An 18172-nucleotide genomic window follows, 5' to 3' on the forward strand; every position below is an offset into this window, starting at 1 on the left:
ATTGGTTGAAAATTACCTGTGACTTTGGTCACAGGTGAGATTCCTTGCCCAGAACCACCAGGGCCTCAGCTCACTGTTCGCTCCTCCTTGTTGGGGGGTAAAACCCAGGCTCTGACACGTACCTCTGCTCTGGGCTGCCTGCAGTTGCTGGCGTGTTCTAAATTCTGGTTTCTGACCCCTGACCTGTCTTCTACCCACAGGACACCTGGATGCTCAGAGTTTGAGTCCTACAGCACCAGAACTGTGGGAAGGAAGGGGATCTGCTCTTGTTATTATTTTTTATTGGAGTATAATCACTTTACAGTGTCATGGTAGTTTCTGCTACACAAAGAAGTGAATTTGCTATATGTATAACTATATCCCCCTGCCCTCTTGAGCTTCCCTCCCACCTCCCCTTCTCTCATCTTTCAATAAAGCTGTTGATCTAAAAAAAAAAAGTTAAATTATCTCATTATTAGCATGGTATGTTGCTTCATTTATTTAGGTGTTCTTAATATTCACTAATCAAGCCATACAATTTTTCCATAATTATTTTCATTTTTTTTAGATTAATTTTTTTATATTATATCAGCTTCCCTGGTGGCTCAGCAGTAAGGAATTGCCTGCAATGCAGGAGACCCTTGTTCAGTTCCTGGGTCAGGAAGATCCTGTGGGAGAAGGAAATGGCAATTTCCCACTCCAGTATTCTTGCCTGAAAAATGCCATGGACAGAGAAGCCTGGTGGGCTACTGTTCATGGGGTCACAAAGAGTCAGACACGACTGAGTGACTAAGCACAAGCTACTTAACATTGCTTAATAAGTTATTTTCTTTTAAAACCAGCTAGATACACTTTCTGAAGTATGTGACAGAACTCTGACAGTTACATGTCACATTTATTTTTGTTCTTTTTGCAATGGCCGAGAATCAAGTATTAACTTGAAAGTAGTGGTCATAGAGGGATCACCGAGCTTTTCTCTACTTAAAGTGAAGACGCAAGCAGACACAACCAGTTGTCACCCCAATTTCAAGTCTCTCTGTTATTTTTTTGCTTTCTACCAGAAATCAATTTTGTTTATAGAGGCAGAATGCAACTGCTTTTGTAACTAAAGGTGGTTGTGTAATGCAGTCCAAGACAATGGGATGTTATGGGGACATGCCCGGGTGAGCTTCCAGAAAGCCCAACTGGCTTGGTCCACATCTCTCTACCCTTTTTTCTGTCTTCTTCTTCTTGTCTAGAGCCAGAGGTAGAAACCACCTTAGCATGAGAACAAAAGCTGAATGTGAGGGATTGAGGGGAGTTTTAGGCCATGTACAGGGCTGTGCTGCTCACCTCTGGACTTCCTTTTTATTATTAGGAAAAAGCCAACATTTGTATGTTTATACCACTGTTGTCAGGGTTTCATGTACATATAACAAACACAGGCCTAGATAATATCACGTTTAAGTTCTGTTAAATATGATATTTGCCATAGATTGTTGGTTGATGTTCTTAATCAGGTTGAAATTCTTCTCTTATATTCCACATTCTGCATATCTCCTTTCTGGTGTCTCTGGAATTGTTGTGCATGAGAAAGAGCCAGCAGCCATTCTTAGCTTACCATCTTATCTAACATCAGAAGTTCCTGGTTCAATGCATCAAACTATCAATGCAAATATATTTCTCTAAATATAAATACATGCCTTAAGAATAAAGAAGATAACAATGTGTGTATGTGCACAAATATGTTTATTTTGTTCCTTTCTTTGAATATTTTACATACATTTATTTTCTTCCTTCCTTTCCTTCCTTTCTATATTTTATATATATTTCAAGAACCTTCAAGAACCCAACAAATTCCAAACATTCCATTAGTCCTTAAAGGGGCCACAAAAATGAACACAACACCATCTTTACCACTGTAATCCAGTAAGGAAAATAAACTTTTTTTGTTTATTTAAAATAAAGTTTATTCCACAAACAGAATAAAGTCAACACTTTTTGAATTCTTACATTCCCAGATTTTAATGAGTCAAAATTTATATTTTATTTTATTTTGATCACCAACCAACATTTTAAGTGACATTTTTTAAGCAAGAAAACATGCCCAATTCCATAAACTTTTTACCCTAATTACTATGAAAGTGAAAATTGCCAGAATACTGGAGTGAGTACTTTCCCTTCTCCAGCAGATCTTCCCAACCCAGGGATTGAACCCAGGTCTCCTGCATTGCAGGCAGATTCTTTAATTACTATAAACAAAGGTATAACATGATTAGAGTTACAGGATGTTTTTTAAAGGGTAGTAATTGTAGCTGGAGCTCTGGAAAGATCTCAAAGACTAGTATTTGAAAATTCTAGGGCAAATTTGACATGGGAAGATCCTAAACTCAGCTCATCCCTCAGACACACTAAATGTATAGCTACGTATAAACAACTTCTTCTGGGGTGGGGCAGGGTAAGAACTAGCAAGCAATTCCTACAGATGAGGAAATGAGGGGAAAAAACCCACACTGAAGTAGCTTGTTGTCCATTCGCTAAGTCATGTCCAACTCTTTGCAACCCCATGCACTGTAGCCTGCCAGGCTCCTCTGTCCATGGGATTCTCCAGGCAAGAATATCAGAGGGAGTTGCCATTTCCTTCTCCAGGGGATCTTCCCCACCCAGGGATCAAACATGTACCTCCTGCATTGGTAGGCAGATTCTTTATCACTGAGCCACCAGGGAAGCCCCACTGAAGTGGGTAGGACAGGCTTAAAAACAACCCTGGCTTTGTAACACACAATTCAGGAGGGGACTCGAAAAGTAGAGCTTCTCTCAGAAGAGCAAAGAGTTTCAATCCCACATTGGGCACCCAAATTTTAAAACCTACATCTGAGACACACAAACTCCCCCCTAAACATTAAGTTTTAAATACCAGTGGGGCTACAACCATGAAACCCACCAGGCTACAAAGGACTGGGAAACAACTCTTAAAGGCTTAGTGCATTCAGACTCACCCACCCCAGGGACCATCAGAGAGGCAGCCAATTGTGAGGAGTCTAGATTTTACATGAAAGGAGTTCATTTGGTTATATTAAAGCCTTGGTCCAAGGGGCAAGCATCTAATTAAACATACTTCTAAGGACCTACCAGAGTACTCTCCAGAGATGGAGGCTGGAAACTGACATCTTTGCATTCTCCTCTAAGCACTCTCCAACTCACCAGCAGCTCCCAGAAAGGAGAGTGCACACACTTTTGTGCCCCAATTTTTGTAGCTGCCACCAGGAGCACCTCTTTATTACTTGGCTCTGGTGGCCAGCAGGACTTAACACTTGTGTTCCCACAGGAGTAGATATATTTGCATACTTTAAAAGTTGCTACCTGAGAGTCTGGTTTCCAATTAGCTTGAAACTAGGCAGTGACTAAGAACATCCCCTTTGGGACACTGACAGGTCTTGGCACACCATCAATGCCTGGGAGTCTAAAATAGGTTGTGTGGACAATCACAGAAGTTCGGGAGACAAGCAAGAACTAGTGCAGTGTCGAACAAGAAGGTTCATGTTCCACATGAAGTCATGCCTTCAAGACTGAAGAGGTGGCTGTTTTATGTATGTGTGCTAGGTGGCTTCAGTCTTGTTCGACCCCTGCTATACCATGGACTGCAGCCTGCCAGGCTCCTCTGTCCATGGGATTCTTCAGGTAATAGTACTGGAGTGGGTTTCCATGCCCTCTTCCAGGGGATCTTCTTAACCCAGAGATCAAGCCTGTGTCTTCTCCATTGCAGGCAGATTCTTTACCACTGAGCCACCAGCGAAGCCTGGCTATTTTATACAAACTGTTATTTTAAAAATGGATAAACAAGATCCTACTATATGACACAGAGAATTATATTCAATGTCCTGTGATAATCCATAATGAAAAAGAATATATGTGTGTGTATATATATGTCTATATATATGTAACTGAATCACTTGACTGTACCGCATAAATACATTATAAATCAACTATACTTCAATTAAATTTTAAAAAAGAGTTGGTTTTTACATATAAGATAAAACAGCCAACACAGAATCAAGAAAAATGAAGAAATAGAGGAACCTGTTTCAGATGAAAGAACGAGATATAATCTTAAGGGGAAAAATCCTTAATGAAATAGAGATGTGATTTACCCGATAGTTTTTTAAATTGTTCATAAAGATGCTCACAGAATGTAGAAGAAGAACGTCTGAACACAGTGAGAACTACAGCAAAGAAATGGAAGAACATAAGAAAGTACCAAACAGAAGTTGATGAGCTGGAATAAATAAATGGACTGAAAAACACACTAGAGGCACTCAACAGTCAACTAGATGAGGCAAAGAAAGAGATCGACAGGTCAGTAGAACTCATCCAATCACAGCAGAAAAAAAAATTTTTTAATGAAGGTAGCTTAATATACTCGTGGGATGACATCAAGCAGACCAACATTCACATAATAGAAATACCAGAAGACAAAAGGAGGCAGAAAAACTTACTTAAATAAATAATGACTTCCCAAAAACTTCCCTACGCTGGAGGAAGGGAACAGACATCCAGATTCAAGAAGCCCATAGAGCTGCAAATAAGATGAACCCAAAGAGACCTACACTAAGATATATAACCACAATGTCAAAAGTTAAAGACAAGGAGACAATCTTAAACGCAGAAATAGGAAAACCTTTTACACTCAAGGGAACCCCTATAAGACTATTAGACTTCTCAGTAGACACTGTGTAGGCCAGAAGAAGTGGCACAATATATTCAAAATGCTAAAAAGAAAAAATTATTCAATCAAGAATACTCCACCCAACTAGATTATCATTCAGAGTCGAAGGAGAAATAAACTTTTCCAGACAGAAAAAATTTTAAAGTTCATAACGCTAGACCAGCCTTATCAGTTCAGTCGCTCAGTCATGTCCGACTCTTTGCGACCCCATGAACAGGAGCACGCCAGGCCTCCCTGTCCATCACCAACCCCCGGAGTCTACCCAAACCCATGTCCATTGAGTCGGTGATGCCATCCAACCATCTTATCCTCTGTTGTCTCCTTCTCCTACTGCCCTCAATCTTTTCCAGCATCATGGTCTTTTAAAATGAATCAGCTCGTCACATCAGGTGGCCAAAGTATTGGAGTTTCAGCTTCAGCATCAGGCCTTCCAATGAACACCCAGGACTGATCTCCTTTAGGATGGACTGGTTGGATCTCCTTTCTGTCCAAGGGACTCTCAAGAGTCTTCTCCAACACCACAGTTCAAAAGCATCAATTCTTCAGCACTCAGCCTTCTTCACAGTCCAACTCTCACATCCATACATGACCACTGGAAAAACCATAGCCTTGACTAGATGGACCTTTGTTGGCAAAGTAATGTCTCTGCTTATCAATATGCTGTCTAGGTTGGTCATAACTTTCCTTCCAAGGAGTAAAAGTCTTTTCATTTCATGGCTGCAATCACCATCTGCAACAATCTTGGAGCCCAGAAAAATAAAGTCAGCCATTGTTTCCACTGTTTCCCCATCTATTTGCCATGAAGTGATGGGACCAGATGCCACCATCTTCGTTTTCTGAATGTTGAGCTGGAAGCCAACTTTTTCACTCTCCTCTTTCACTTTCATCATGAGGCTCTTTAGTTCCTCTTCATTTTCTGCCATAAGGGTGGTGTCATCTGCATATCTGAGGTTGTTGATATTTCTCCCTGCAATCTTAATTCCAACTTGTGCTTCTTCCAGCCCAGCGTTTCTCATGATGTACTCTGCGTAGAAGTTAAATAAGCAGAGTGACAATATACAGCCTTGACATACTCCTTTCCTGATTTGGAATCAGTCTGTTGTTCCATGTCCAGTTCTAACTGTTGTTTCCTGACCTGCATACAGATTTCTGAGGAGGTAGGTAGGTGTTCTGGTATTCCCATCTCTTTAAGAATTTTCCACAGTCTGTTGTGATCCACACAGTCAAAGGCTTAGGCACAGTCAGTAAAGCAGATGTTTTTATGGAACTCTCTTGCTTTTTCTGTGATCCAAGGGATGTTGGCAATTTGATCTCTGGTTCCTCTGCCTTTTCTAAATCCAGCTTGAACATCTGGAAGTTCTCAGTTCACTTGCTGTTGAAGCCTGTCTTGGAGAATTTTGAGCATTACTATGCTAGCATGCGAGATGAGTGCAATTGTGCAGTAGTTTGAGCATTCTTTGGCATTGCCTTTCTTTGGGATTGGAATGAAAACTGACCTTTTCCAGTCCTGTGGCCACTGCTGAGTTTTCCAAATTTGCTGGCTTATTGAGTCCAGCACTTTCACAGCATCATTTTAGGATCTGAAATAGCTCAACTGAATTCCATCACCTCCACTAGCTTTGTTCGAAGTGATGCTCCCTAAGGCCCACTTGACTTCACATTCCAAGATGTCTGGTTCTAGGTGAGTGATCACCCCATCACGGTCATCTGGGTCATGAAGATCTTTTTTGTATAGTTCTTTTGGTTATTCTTGCCACCTCTTCTTAATATCATCTGCTTCTGTTAGGTCCACACCATTTCTGTCCTTTATTGTGCCCATGTTTGCAGGAAATATTCCCTTTGTATGTCTCATTTTCTTAAAGAGGTCTCTAGTCTTTCCCATTCTGTTGTTTTCCTCTATTTCTTTGCATTGATCACTGAGGAAGGCTTTCTTATCTCTCCTTGCTATTTTTGAATCTTTGCATTCAAATGGGTATATCTTTCCATTCCTCCTGTGCCTTTCACTTCTTTTCTCAGCTATTTCTAAAGCCTCCTTAAACAACCATTTTGCCTTTTTGCATTTCTTTTTCTTGGGGATGGTCTTGATCACTGCCTCCTGTACAATGTCACAAACCTCTTTCCATATTTCTTCAGGCACTCTATCAGATCTAATCCCTTCAATCTATTTGTCACTTCTACTGTATATCTTAAGGGATTTGATTTAGGTCTTACCTGAATGGTCTAGTGGTTTTCCCTACTTTCTTCAATTTAAGTCTGAATTTGGCAATAAGGAGTTCATGATCTGAGCCACAGTCAGCTCCCGGTCTTGTTTTGGCTGACTATATAGAGCTTCTCCATCTTTGGCTGCAAAGAATGTAATCAATCTGATTTAGGTGTTGACCATCTGGTGATGTCCATGTATAGAGTCTCCTCTTGTGTTGTTTGAAGAGGGTGTTTGCTATGACCAGTGCATTCTCTTGGCAAAACTCTATTAGCCTTTGCCCTGCTTCATTCCATATTTCAAGGTCAAATTTGCCTGTTACCCCAGGTGTTTCTTGACTTCCTACTTTTGCATTCCAGTCCCCTATAATGAAAAGAACATCTTTTTTGGGTGTTAGTTCTAAAAGGTGTTGTAAGTCTTCATAGAACCATTCAACTTCAGCTTTTTCAGCGTTACTGGTTGGGGCATACCAGACCACCTGCCCTGCCTCTTGAGAAACCTATATGCAGGTCAGGAAGCAACAGTTAGAACTGGACATGGAACAACAGACTGGTTCCAAATAGGAAAAGGAGTACAGTAGTCAAGGCTGTATATTGTCACCCTGCTTATTTAACTTATATGCAGAGTACATCATGAGAAACACTGGGCTGGATGAAGCAGAAGCTGTAATCAAGACTTCCTGGAGAAATATCAATAACCCCAGATATGCAGATGACACCACCCTTATGGCAGAAAGTGAAGGGGAACTAAAAAGCCTCCTGATGAAAGTGAAAGAGGAGAGTGAAAAAGTTGGCTTAAAGCTCAACATTCAGAAAACTAAGATCATGGCATCTATTCCCATCACTTCATGGGAAATAGATGGGGAAACAGTGCAAAGAGTGGCAGACTATTTTGGGGGGCTCCAAAAATCACTGTAGATGGTGATTGCAGCCATGAAATTAAAAGACACTTACTCCTTGGAAGGAAAGTTATGACCAACCGAGATAGCATATTCAAAAGCAGAGACATTACTTTGCCAACAAAAGTCTGTCTAGTCAAGGCTATGGTTTTTCCAGTGGTCATGTATGGATGTGAGAGTTGGACTGTGAAGAAAGCTGAGCACCGAAGAATTGATGCTTTTGAACTGTGGTGTTGGAGAAGACTCTTGAGAGTCCCTTGGACTGCAAAGAGATCCAACCAGTCCATCCTAAAGGAGATCAGTCCTGGGTGTTCATTGGAAGGACTGATGCTGAAGCTGAAACTCCAATACTTTGGCCACCTGATGCAAAGAGTTGACTGATTGGAATAGACCCTGATACTGGGAAGGATTGGGTGTAGGAGTAAAAGGGGATGACAGAGGATGAGATGGCTGGATGGCATCACCAACTTGATGGACATGAGTTTGAGTGAACTCCAGGAGTTGGTGATGGACAGGGAGGCCTGGCGTGCTGTGATTCATGGGGTCGCAGAGAGTCGGACACGACTGAGCGACTGAACCGAACTGAACTGAGTGGTCTAGTGGCTTTCTCCAACTTTCTTCAATTTAAGTCTGAATTTGGCCATAAGGAGTTCATGATCTGAACCACAGTCAGCTCCCTGTCTATACAACTGACTGCATAGAGCTTCTCCACGTTTGGCTGCAAATAATATAATCAACCTGATGTTGGTACTGACCATCTGGTGATGTCCTTGTGTAGAGTTGTCTCTTGTGATGTTGGAAGAGGGCGTTTGCTATGACCAGTGAGTTCTCTTGGCAAAACTCTGTTAGCCTTTACCTGGGTTCCTTTTGTGCTCCAAGGCCAAATTTGCCTGTTACTCCAGGTATCTCTTGACTTCCTACTTTTGCATTCCAGTCCCCTATAATGAAAAGGACATCTTTTTTTGGGTGTTACTTCTAGAAGATCTTTTAGGTCTTCATAGAACTGTTCAACTTCAGCTTCTTCAGCATTACTGGCTGGGGCATAGACTTAGATTACTGTGATAATGAATGGTTTGCCTTGGAAACAAACAGAGATCATTCTGTCATTTTTCAGACTGAGTCCAAGTACTGCATTTTGGGCTCTTTTGTTGACTTTGATGGCTACTCCATTTCTTCTAAGGGATTCTTGCCCACAATAGTAGATATAATGGTCATCTGAGTTAAATTCACCCATTCCAGTCCATTTTAGTTCACTGATTCCTAAAATGTTGTTGTTCACTCTTGCCATCTCACAGTTTACCTTGATTCATGGACCTAACATTCCAGGTTCCTATGCAATATTGCTCTTTACAGCACTGAACTTTACTTCCATCACCAGTCACATCCACAAATGGGTTTTGTTTTTGCTTTGGCTCCATCTCTTCATTCTTTCTGGAGTTATTTCTCCACTCTTCTCCAGTAGCATATTGGACATGTACCAACCTGGGGAGTTCATCTTTCAGTGTTCTATCTTTTTGCCTTTTCATACTGTTCATGGGGTTCTCAAGGCAAGAATGCTGAAGCAGTTTGCCATTCTCTTCTTCAGCGGATCACGTTTTGTCAGAAATCTCCACCATGACCTGTCTGTCTTGGGTGGCCCAACACGTCATGGCTCATAGTTTCATTGAGCTAGACAAGGCTGTGTTCCATGTGATCAGTTTGATTAGTTTTCTGTGATTGTGGTTTTCATTCTGTCTGCCCTCTGATGGATAAAGATAAGAAGCTTATGGGAGCTTCCTGATGGGAGAGACTGACTGTTGGGGAAACTGGGTCTTGTTCTGATGGGGCCATGCTCAGTAAATCTTTAATCCAATTTTCTATTAATGGGAAGGGTTGTGTTCCCTACCTGTTGCTTGCCCTGAGACCGAACTATGGTGAAGGTGATGAAGATAATGGTGACCTCCTTCCAAAGGTCCCCTGCATGCATTGCCACCCTCAGTGCCCCCGACCCTGCAGCAGGCTGCCCATGCCTTCGCCATAGACTTCTGGACACTCACAGGCACGTCTGGGTCAGTCGCTTGTGGGGTCACTGCTCCTTCCTCCTGGGTCGTGGTACACATAAGGTTCTGTTTGTGCCCTCCAAGAGTCTGTTTTCCCAGTCCTGTGTGAGTTCTGGCAGCTCTATGGCAGTCCATGGGGTCGCTAAGAGTCGGACACGACTGAGTGACTTCACTTTCACTGTTCACTTTCATGCATTGGAGAAGGAAATGGCAACCCACTCCAGTGTTCTTGCCTGGAGAATCCCAGGGACGGGGGAGCCTGGTGGGCTGCCGTCTATGGGGTCGCACAGAGTCGGACATGACTGAAGCGACTTAGCAGCATGGTGGCATTAATGGTGACCTCCTCCAAGAAGGCTTATGCCACACCCAGGTCTGCTGCACCAAGAGCCTCTGTGGCAGGTCCCTGCTGACCTGTACCTTCATAGGAGACACTCAAAGGCAGGTCTGGCTCAGTTTCTGTGGGGTCTCTGTGTCCTGGTGCACACAAGGTTTTGTTTGAGCCATCCAAGCATCTCTGACGGGTATGGAGTTTAAGTGTAAACACAATTTTGCCCCTCCTGCCATCTTTCTGGGGCTTCTCCTTTGCCCTTGGATGTGGGGTATCCTTTTGTGGTGGCATCCAACCATCTTCTGTCGATGGTTTTTCAGCAGCGAGTTGTAATTTTGGAGTTCTGGAAGGAGAAAATGGGCATATGTCCTTCTACTCTGCCACCTTGATTACAGTAGTCTGGCGTTAATCCCAAGATCTGGCTTCACCTGCCAGGGGGAGTGGGCAACACCCCCAGATTCTTTGGGACCCTGACTCTGCATGCCAGTTAGCTAGCACTACAGTCCCCAGAGCTCTCCAACCAGGCACCTCATGACCAGACCCCTCTAAACAGAGCCAGCACACCTCTTCAGGGAAGGTCCTGGCAATCAACTGGACTAGGGGCCAACCTGAGAAATTTGTATGCAGGTCAGGAAGCAACAGTTAGAACTGGACATGGAACAACAGACTGGTTCCAAATAGGAAAAGGAGTACGTCAAGGCTGTATATTGTCACCCTGCTTATTTAACTTCTATGCAGGGTACATCATGAGAAATGCTGGGCTGGAAGAAGAAAAGCTGGAATCAAGATTGCCGGGAGAAATATCAATAATCTCAGATATGCAGATAACACCACCCTTATGGCAGAAAGTGAAGAAGAACTAAAGAGCCTCTTGATGAAAGTGAAAGAGGAGAGTGAAAAAGTTGGTGTAAATCTCAACATTCAGAAAACTAAGATCATGGCATCCGGTCCCATCACTTCATGGGAAATAGATGGGGAAACAGTGCAAACAGTGGCTGATTTTATTTTGGGGGGCTCCAAAATCACTGCAGATGGTGATTGCAGCCACGAAATTAAAAGATACTTACTCCTTGGAAGGAAAGTTATGACCAACCTAGACAGCATATTAAAAAGCAGAGACATTCCTTTGCCAACAAAGGTCCGTCTAGTCAAGGCTATGGTTTTTCCAGTGGTCATGTATGGATGTGAGAGTTGGACTATAAAGAAAGCTGAAAGTGAAATTGAAGTGAAAGTGTAGTTGCTCAGTTGTGTCCGACTCTTTGTGACCCATGAACTGTAGCCCACCAAGCTCCTCCGTCCATGGGATTCTCCAGGCAAGAATACTGGTGTGGGTTGCCATTTCCTTCTCCAAAGCTGAGCACTGAAGAATTGTTGCTTTTGAACTGTGGTGTTGGAGAAGACTCTGGAGGTCCCTTGGACTGCAAGGAGATCCAACCAGTCCATGCTAAAGGAGATCAGTCCTGGGTGGTCATTGGAAGGACTGATGTTGAAGCTGAGACTCTAATACTTTGGCTACCTGATACAAAGAGCTGATTCATTTGAAAAGACCCTGATGCTGGAAAAGATTGAAGGTGGGAGGAGAAGGGGACGACTGAGGATGAGATGGTTGGATGGCATCACCGACTCGATGGAGATGGGTTTGGGTGGACTCCAGGTTGGTGATGGACAGGGAGGCCTGGCACGTGCAGTTCATGGGTCACAAAGAGTCGAACACCATTGAGTGACTGAACTGAAATGAAGTGAACTGAGGGGCCAACCAAGCCTAACAGATCACTCACATAATAAGCCCACCACAACTGAAGGACCCACACAGCTCTCCTAGGGGGAATTCCCAGAGCATATACCCTGGGTGACTAGAAAGGAGAGCACTGCTAGGGTGCATAGGGTGTCTCCTACAGAGGGCCACTTCTCCAAAGTAGAGAAACATAAGTAACTTATCAAATACATAAAAATATCAATGGCAACTTGGACAAAGTGAATCAGCATAGGAATACGTTTCAGATGAAGGAATTCTGGAAGAGAAACTAAGTAAAGACAAGCGACCTATCCAAGAAAGAGTTCAGATTAATGATCATAAAGATGGTCAAAGACTTGGAAGAAGAATGGATGTACAGAGCAAGAAGAGAGAAGGTTTTTTTTTTTTTTTTCTTTAGGGTTTTTTTGTTTGTTTGGCTACACCATGTGGACTGTGGGATTTTAGTTCCCCAACAAGGGATTAAATCCAGGCTCTCAGTAACAAGAACACAGAATCCTAATCACTGGATTACCACGGAATTCCCAGGAGATAGGGTTTTTTTAAGAGTTAGAAAATATGAAGAACAACCAAGCAGACATGAACAATACCATAACTAAAATAAAAAATTCATCAGGAGACTAAAATCCACAGAAGAACAAACCAGCAAGCTGGAAGGCAGAATAGTGAAAATCATTGCTGTGGATCAGAAACAAAGAATGAAAAGAAATGGGAACAGTTTAAGAGACCCCTGGGGTAACATCAAGCAAAATAATATTCACATTATAGGGGTCCAAGAAGGAGAAAGCTGTCAAGAACACATCTGAAGACAAAATAGCTGAAAACTTTCATGACACAGGAAAGGAAATAGTCATCCAAATCCAGGAAGCACAGAGTGCCCCATTCAGGATTAATCCTAAAAGAACACACCAAGACACATTGTAATTAAAATGAGAAAAAGAGAAGTTAAAAGCAGCAAGGGAAAAGCAGCAAACAGTATACAAGGGAACTCCCATAAAACTCAGCTTATTTTTTAGCAGAAATTCTGCAGACCAGAAGGGAGTGGCACCATCTATTTAAAGTGATGAAAGGGAAAAACCTACAAGAATACTCGGCCAGCAAGGCTCTGATTCAGACCTGATGAAGAGATTAAAAGCTTTATAGGCATCAAAATTTAGAAGACTTCAGCACCACCAAACCAGCTTTACGACAAACATTCAAGGAACTTCTCTAGGCGAAAAGAAAAGGCCACAACTAGAAATAAGAAACTACAAAATGAAAAAGTTCACCAGTAAAGCAAACATACAGTAAAGGTAGGAAATCATCCACACACAAGACCAGTAGGAAAATTAAAAGACAAAACGGTAAAATCATCTGTATCAACAAGCACTTAAGGGATACATAAAACAATCAGATATAAAATATGACATCAGAAACAGTAATCCTGAGGGGAGTAGAGTGAAAATGCAGGGCTTTTAAATTCATTTGAAATTAAAAGATCAGCAACTTAAAACATTCAGTGTATGTGTATGTATGTGTATATATAAATGTATATATATATATGCTGCTGCTGCTGCTAAGTCGCTTCAGTCATGTCCAGCTCTGTGCAACCCCATGGACTGCAGCCCACCAGGCTTCTCCGTCCATGGGATTCTCCAGGCAAGAACACTGGAGTGGGTTGCCATTTCCTTCTCCAATGCATGAAAGTGGAAAGTGAAAGTGAAGTCGCTCAGTTGTATCCGACTCTTAGAGACACTGTGGACTGCAGCCTACCAGGCTCCTCCATCCATGGGATCTTCCAGGCAACAGTATTGGAGTGGGGTGCCATTGCCTTCTTCCATATATATATATATATATACACACACACACACACACACACACACACACACATACATACACATATACAATCATCTCTCTCTCTCAGAGAGAGACTGCTACACAAAAACCTCATGGTAACAGCAAACCAAAAATCTAAAATAGATACACACACAAAAAAACAAGGAAATGTGTCCTTTATAATTAGGGTCAAACATGGCACTTATAGTAATCAAATTACAAGTGAAGAGTTATTGTCTATCCTTCTGAAACTATTCCTGAAAGTTGCAGAGGAAGGAACATCTCCAAACTCATCCTATGAGGTCTCCATCACCCTGATACAAAAATCAGACAAGGATTCTACAGGGAAAGAAAATTATAGGCTAATACCCATGATGAACATCAGTGTACACATTCTCAACAAAACATTAGCAAACCAAATTCAACACCATTATCAAGTGGGATTTATTCTAGTAATTAAAGGATGGTTCAACACTCACAAAATCAATGTGATATACCACATTAACACAATGAAGAATAAAACTCATATAATCATTGATAGATGCAGAAAAGGCATTGTCAGAATTCAATATCTAATGATTAAAAAACTCAACAAAGTGAATTTAGAGGAAACCATACCTCAATATAATAAAGGCTATGTATTACAAGCCCACAGCTAACATTATACTTAATAACAAAAAGCTAAAGTTTTCCCCTAAGATCAGGAATAAGATAAGAATACTCATTCTCACCACTTTTATTCTAGTATTGGAAGTTCTAGCCAGAGCACTTAGGCAAGAAAAATAAAAGGTGTACAAATTGGAAAGGAAGAAGTAAAAACTAAAACTGTCATGATCTGGAGATGACAATGTTCATATACATATAACATATATGCTTAGCACATATATGTGCTAAATCATTTCAGTCGTGTCTGACTCTTTGCAACCCTCTCCACTGTAGCCCACCAGGCTCCTCTGTCCATAAGATTCTCCAGGTAAGAATACTGGAGTGGGTAGCCATGCCCTTCTCCAGGGATCTTCTCCACCCAGGGATAAAACCCATATCTCTTATGTCTCCTGCATTGACAGGTAGTTTGTTTACCATTAATGCCACCTGGGAAACCTATACACATATACATATATAAATCCTAAAAACTTTATCACTAAACTGTTAGAATAAGTACAGTAAAGTTGTAGGATATAAAATCAATATACAAAAACTGTTCATTTCTATACACTAATAATGAACTATCAGAGAAATTAAGAAAATAATTATATTTACAACTGAATCAAAAAGAATAAAACACCTAGGAATAAATTTAACTAAGGATGTAAAAGACATTTACACTGGAAACTATAAGATATTGGTGAAAGAAATTGAAGACATAAACAAATGTAAAGATATTCTGTGCTCATGGATTGGAAGAATTCATATCATTAAAATGTCCACACTACCAAAGCAATCTACAGATTCAATGCAATCCCTATCAAAATTCCAGTGGCATTTTTCAGAGAAATAGAATATATAATCCTAAAACTCAAAGGAAACCATAAATGACCCTGAGTAGTCAAAGCAGTCTTGAGGAAGAACAGAAAAGCTGGAGGATCATGCTTTCTGATTTCAAAATATGTTACAAAGCTGTAGTAATCAAAACAATACAGTATTATTATAAAAACAGACACACACGTCAATGGAACAGAACAGATAGTGCGGAGAAATACACATGCCCATACATATGCATGCTTGCGTGCTGAGTCACTTCAGTCGTGTCCAACTTTTTTTTTTTTTTCCAACTTTTTACAACTCTACGGACTACAGCCTGCCAGGCTCCTCTGCCCATGGGATTCTCCAGGCAAGAATAATGGAGTGGGTTGCCAAGCCTGCCTAAAGGGATTGAATCCGCATCTCTAATGTCTCCTGCATTGGCAGGTGGGTTCTTTACCACTAGTACCGCCTGGGAAGCCCCCACACACATTCATCTTCAATTGTATACAATGTGAAGAGGACGGCCTCTTCAAGAAACGGTGCTGGGAAAACTGGACAGCCACATGCAAAAGAATGAAACTGGACCACTTTATACCATACCTGGAAATAGCTCAAGCAAAAAATGGATCAAAGACTTGAATGTAAGACCTGAAACCATTAAACTTCCAGAAGAAAACACAGACAGTAAGCTTGTTGACATCAGCTTGCCAATAATTTTGTAGATTTGATCCCCAAAAGCAAAAATAAGCATGTGGGACTACATCAAACTAAAAAACTTAAAAAAAAACTAAAGAACTTCTACACAGCAAAGGAAGCCATCAACAAAATAAAAAGGTAGCTTATAAATGGGAGAAAATAGTTGCAAATCATTCATCTGAGAAGAGGCTAACACCCAAAATTCATAAAGAACTCTTACAACTCAGTAGCAAATAAAAAGAAACAACTCTATTAATTAAAAAAATAGGCAAAGGATCTGAATAGACATTTTTCCAAAGATGACTCTCTGATGGTCAACAGGTATACGAAAGAGTGCTCAACATCACTAATTAGAGAAATACAAATTAAAACCACAGTGAGATATCACTGTGCTAGAATGACCGTCAAAAAGAAATAAGTGTTGGAGAGGATGTGGAGAAAAGGGAACGCTTGTGCACTATTGGTGAGAATGTTAAATTGGTTTATCCAATACAGAAAACAATATGGAGCATCCTCAGAAAACTGAAAATTATTTTTAATTAAAATTATTAAAATTCCAGCAATTCCACTTCTAGATATTTATCTAAACAAAATGAAAATAGTAATTCAAAAAGATATATGCCCTCCCTATCCCGTGAAATGTCAGCTCCATTTTCCCAGAAGTCTTGTGTTTACAATAAGGCAGTGCTTTCCGTCAGTGTGAAAGTCGTCAACTCTCTTGATTTTGGTGTATGTACTTAATTCAAAGTATCTAAACCTTTGAAGTAATCTGCTCTTTCCTTGTCCCTTCCCCCTCCGACTGTAAAAGTCTCCCATTTTGTTCAGTTCCTTGGAGCTCATTTCTATTTGCTATTTGGGATGTTGCTTGATTCATGATATGTTGAATAAAGCCAATAAGATCTTTAAAAATTAAAAAAAGTATCTAAACCTGTAGTCTAATCTGTATGCGCTATCTTAACTGTTAATTGTGTTACTGATGATTTTATCTTACTTGAAGATTGATTCATTTTTCAATTTGATACAAGTAATTTTTTTTCCTTAAAGAATAAGACAGGCAATTCCATGTTCATTGCAGCATCTTACAATAGTCAAGTCATGGAAACAGCCTAAATGTCCATCAACGGATGAATGAATAAAGAAAGTGGTATATATACACAGTGGGGTATTATTCAGCTATAAAAGATGAAATTTTGCTATCTGCAGCAACATTAATGTACCTTACGGGCATTATACTAAGTGAAATAGAGAAAGACAGATGCTGTATGATTCTTATTTATGTGTAGAATATATAAAACAAAACCAAAAAAAAACAAAACCAAACCAGAACTCAAAGTTACAGAGAAAAGATTGGGAGTTACTAGAGGTGAGGGTTGGAGGTGGGAGAAACGAGTGAAGGGGTGAAAAGGCACAGACTCCCACTTCTAAAATAAACACATAATGTGTATTTCTAACTGAACTAAAGTTGATTTATAATCTTGTGTTAGTTTCTGGTGCATAGCAAAGTGATTCAGTTACACACACATATACATTCTTTTTCATACTCTTCCATCACAGCTATTGAATACGGTTCCCTGTGCTACGCACGGTAGGACCCTGTTGTTTTATCCCTCCTACACTAAGAGTTTGCATCTGTTAATCCCAAATTCCCAACCCATTCCTCCCCTACCCCCACTTAGCAACCACAATTCTGTTCTCTGTGAGCCTGTTTCTGTTTCATAAAGTTCATCTGTGTCCTATTTTAGATTCCACATAGATGTGATATCACATGGTATGTCTTTCTCGTTTTGAAAAATGTGGGACACTTCACAATTTGTGTGTCATTCTTGCACAGAGGTCATGCTGATGTCTATATTGTTCCAATTTTAGTATATATGCTGCTGAAGCAAGCACCAGTCTTTTGTTTAAACACATTCTTCAACCTTTCATGACATCTGAAGGGCTGTTTTCTCCTTTCTTCACAGGAGCTACCCATTGTAACTGGTAATAACCTTTTTCTTAAAAATAGAGGAAAAACTAGCATTTTCCAAGTCATCTACCCCTCTTGTTTTTAAATTTGTCTACTGTTACAGTCCTGAGAATGCTTGCCATTTATCTTTTAGATCACTCACAAACTGCATTCTCTTTAGCCCTACTACATACATTTTACACTGGATGTTTTATCCTCAGTTCTAGGCAACCAAATGACGTGGTAAACTCTCAGATACTTAGGAAACCTACTGCCAGTTTCAAGAACTTTCTCTGAGTAGGCAGAGAGAAATTATAATTAAGCTGCTATGTGGAGCTTTTAAAAAGAAA

General features: G+C 40.7%; 2 non-coding genes across 2 annotated transcripts; one reads left to right on the forward strand and one right to left on the reverse strand.

Annotated features, from left to right (window-relative positions):
* LOC139176867 (small nucleolar RNA ACA64) lies at positions 1-120 on the forward strand. Its single transcript, XR_011561347.1, has one exon. It is a non-coding gene; the product is annotated as a small nucleolar RNA ACA64 (small nucleolar RNA).
* Positions 121-17664: 17544 nt separating this feature from the next.
* LOC139176901 (U6 spliceosomal RNA) lies at positions 17665-17767 on the reverse strand. The gene has a single exon (XR_011561370.1). It is a non-coding gene; the product is annotated as a U6 spliceosomal RNA (small nuclear RNA).
* Between the last annotated feature and the right edge of the window lie 405 nt (positions 17768-18172).

Source organism: Bos indicus, chromosome 17, assembly GCF_029378745.1.
Source record: "Bos indicus isolate NIAB-ARS_2022 breed Sahiwal x Tharparkar chromosome 17, NIAB-ARS_B.indTharparkar_mat_pri_1.0, whole genome shotgun sequence".
NCBI lineage: Eukaryota > Metazoa > Chordata > Mammalia > Artiodactyla > Bovidae > Bos > Bos indicus.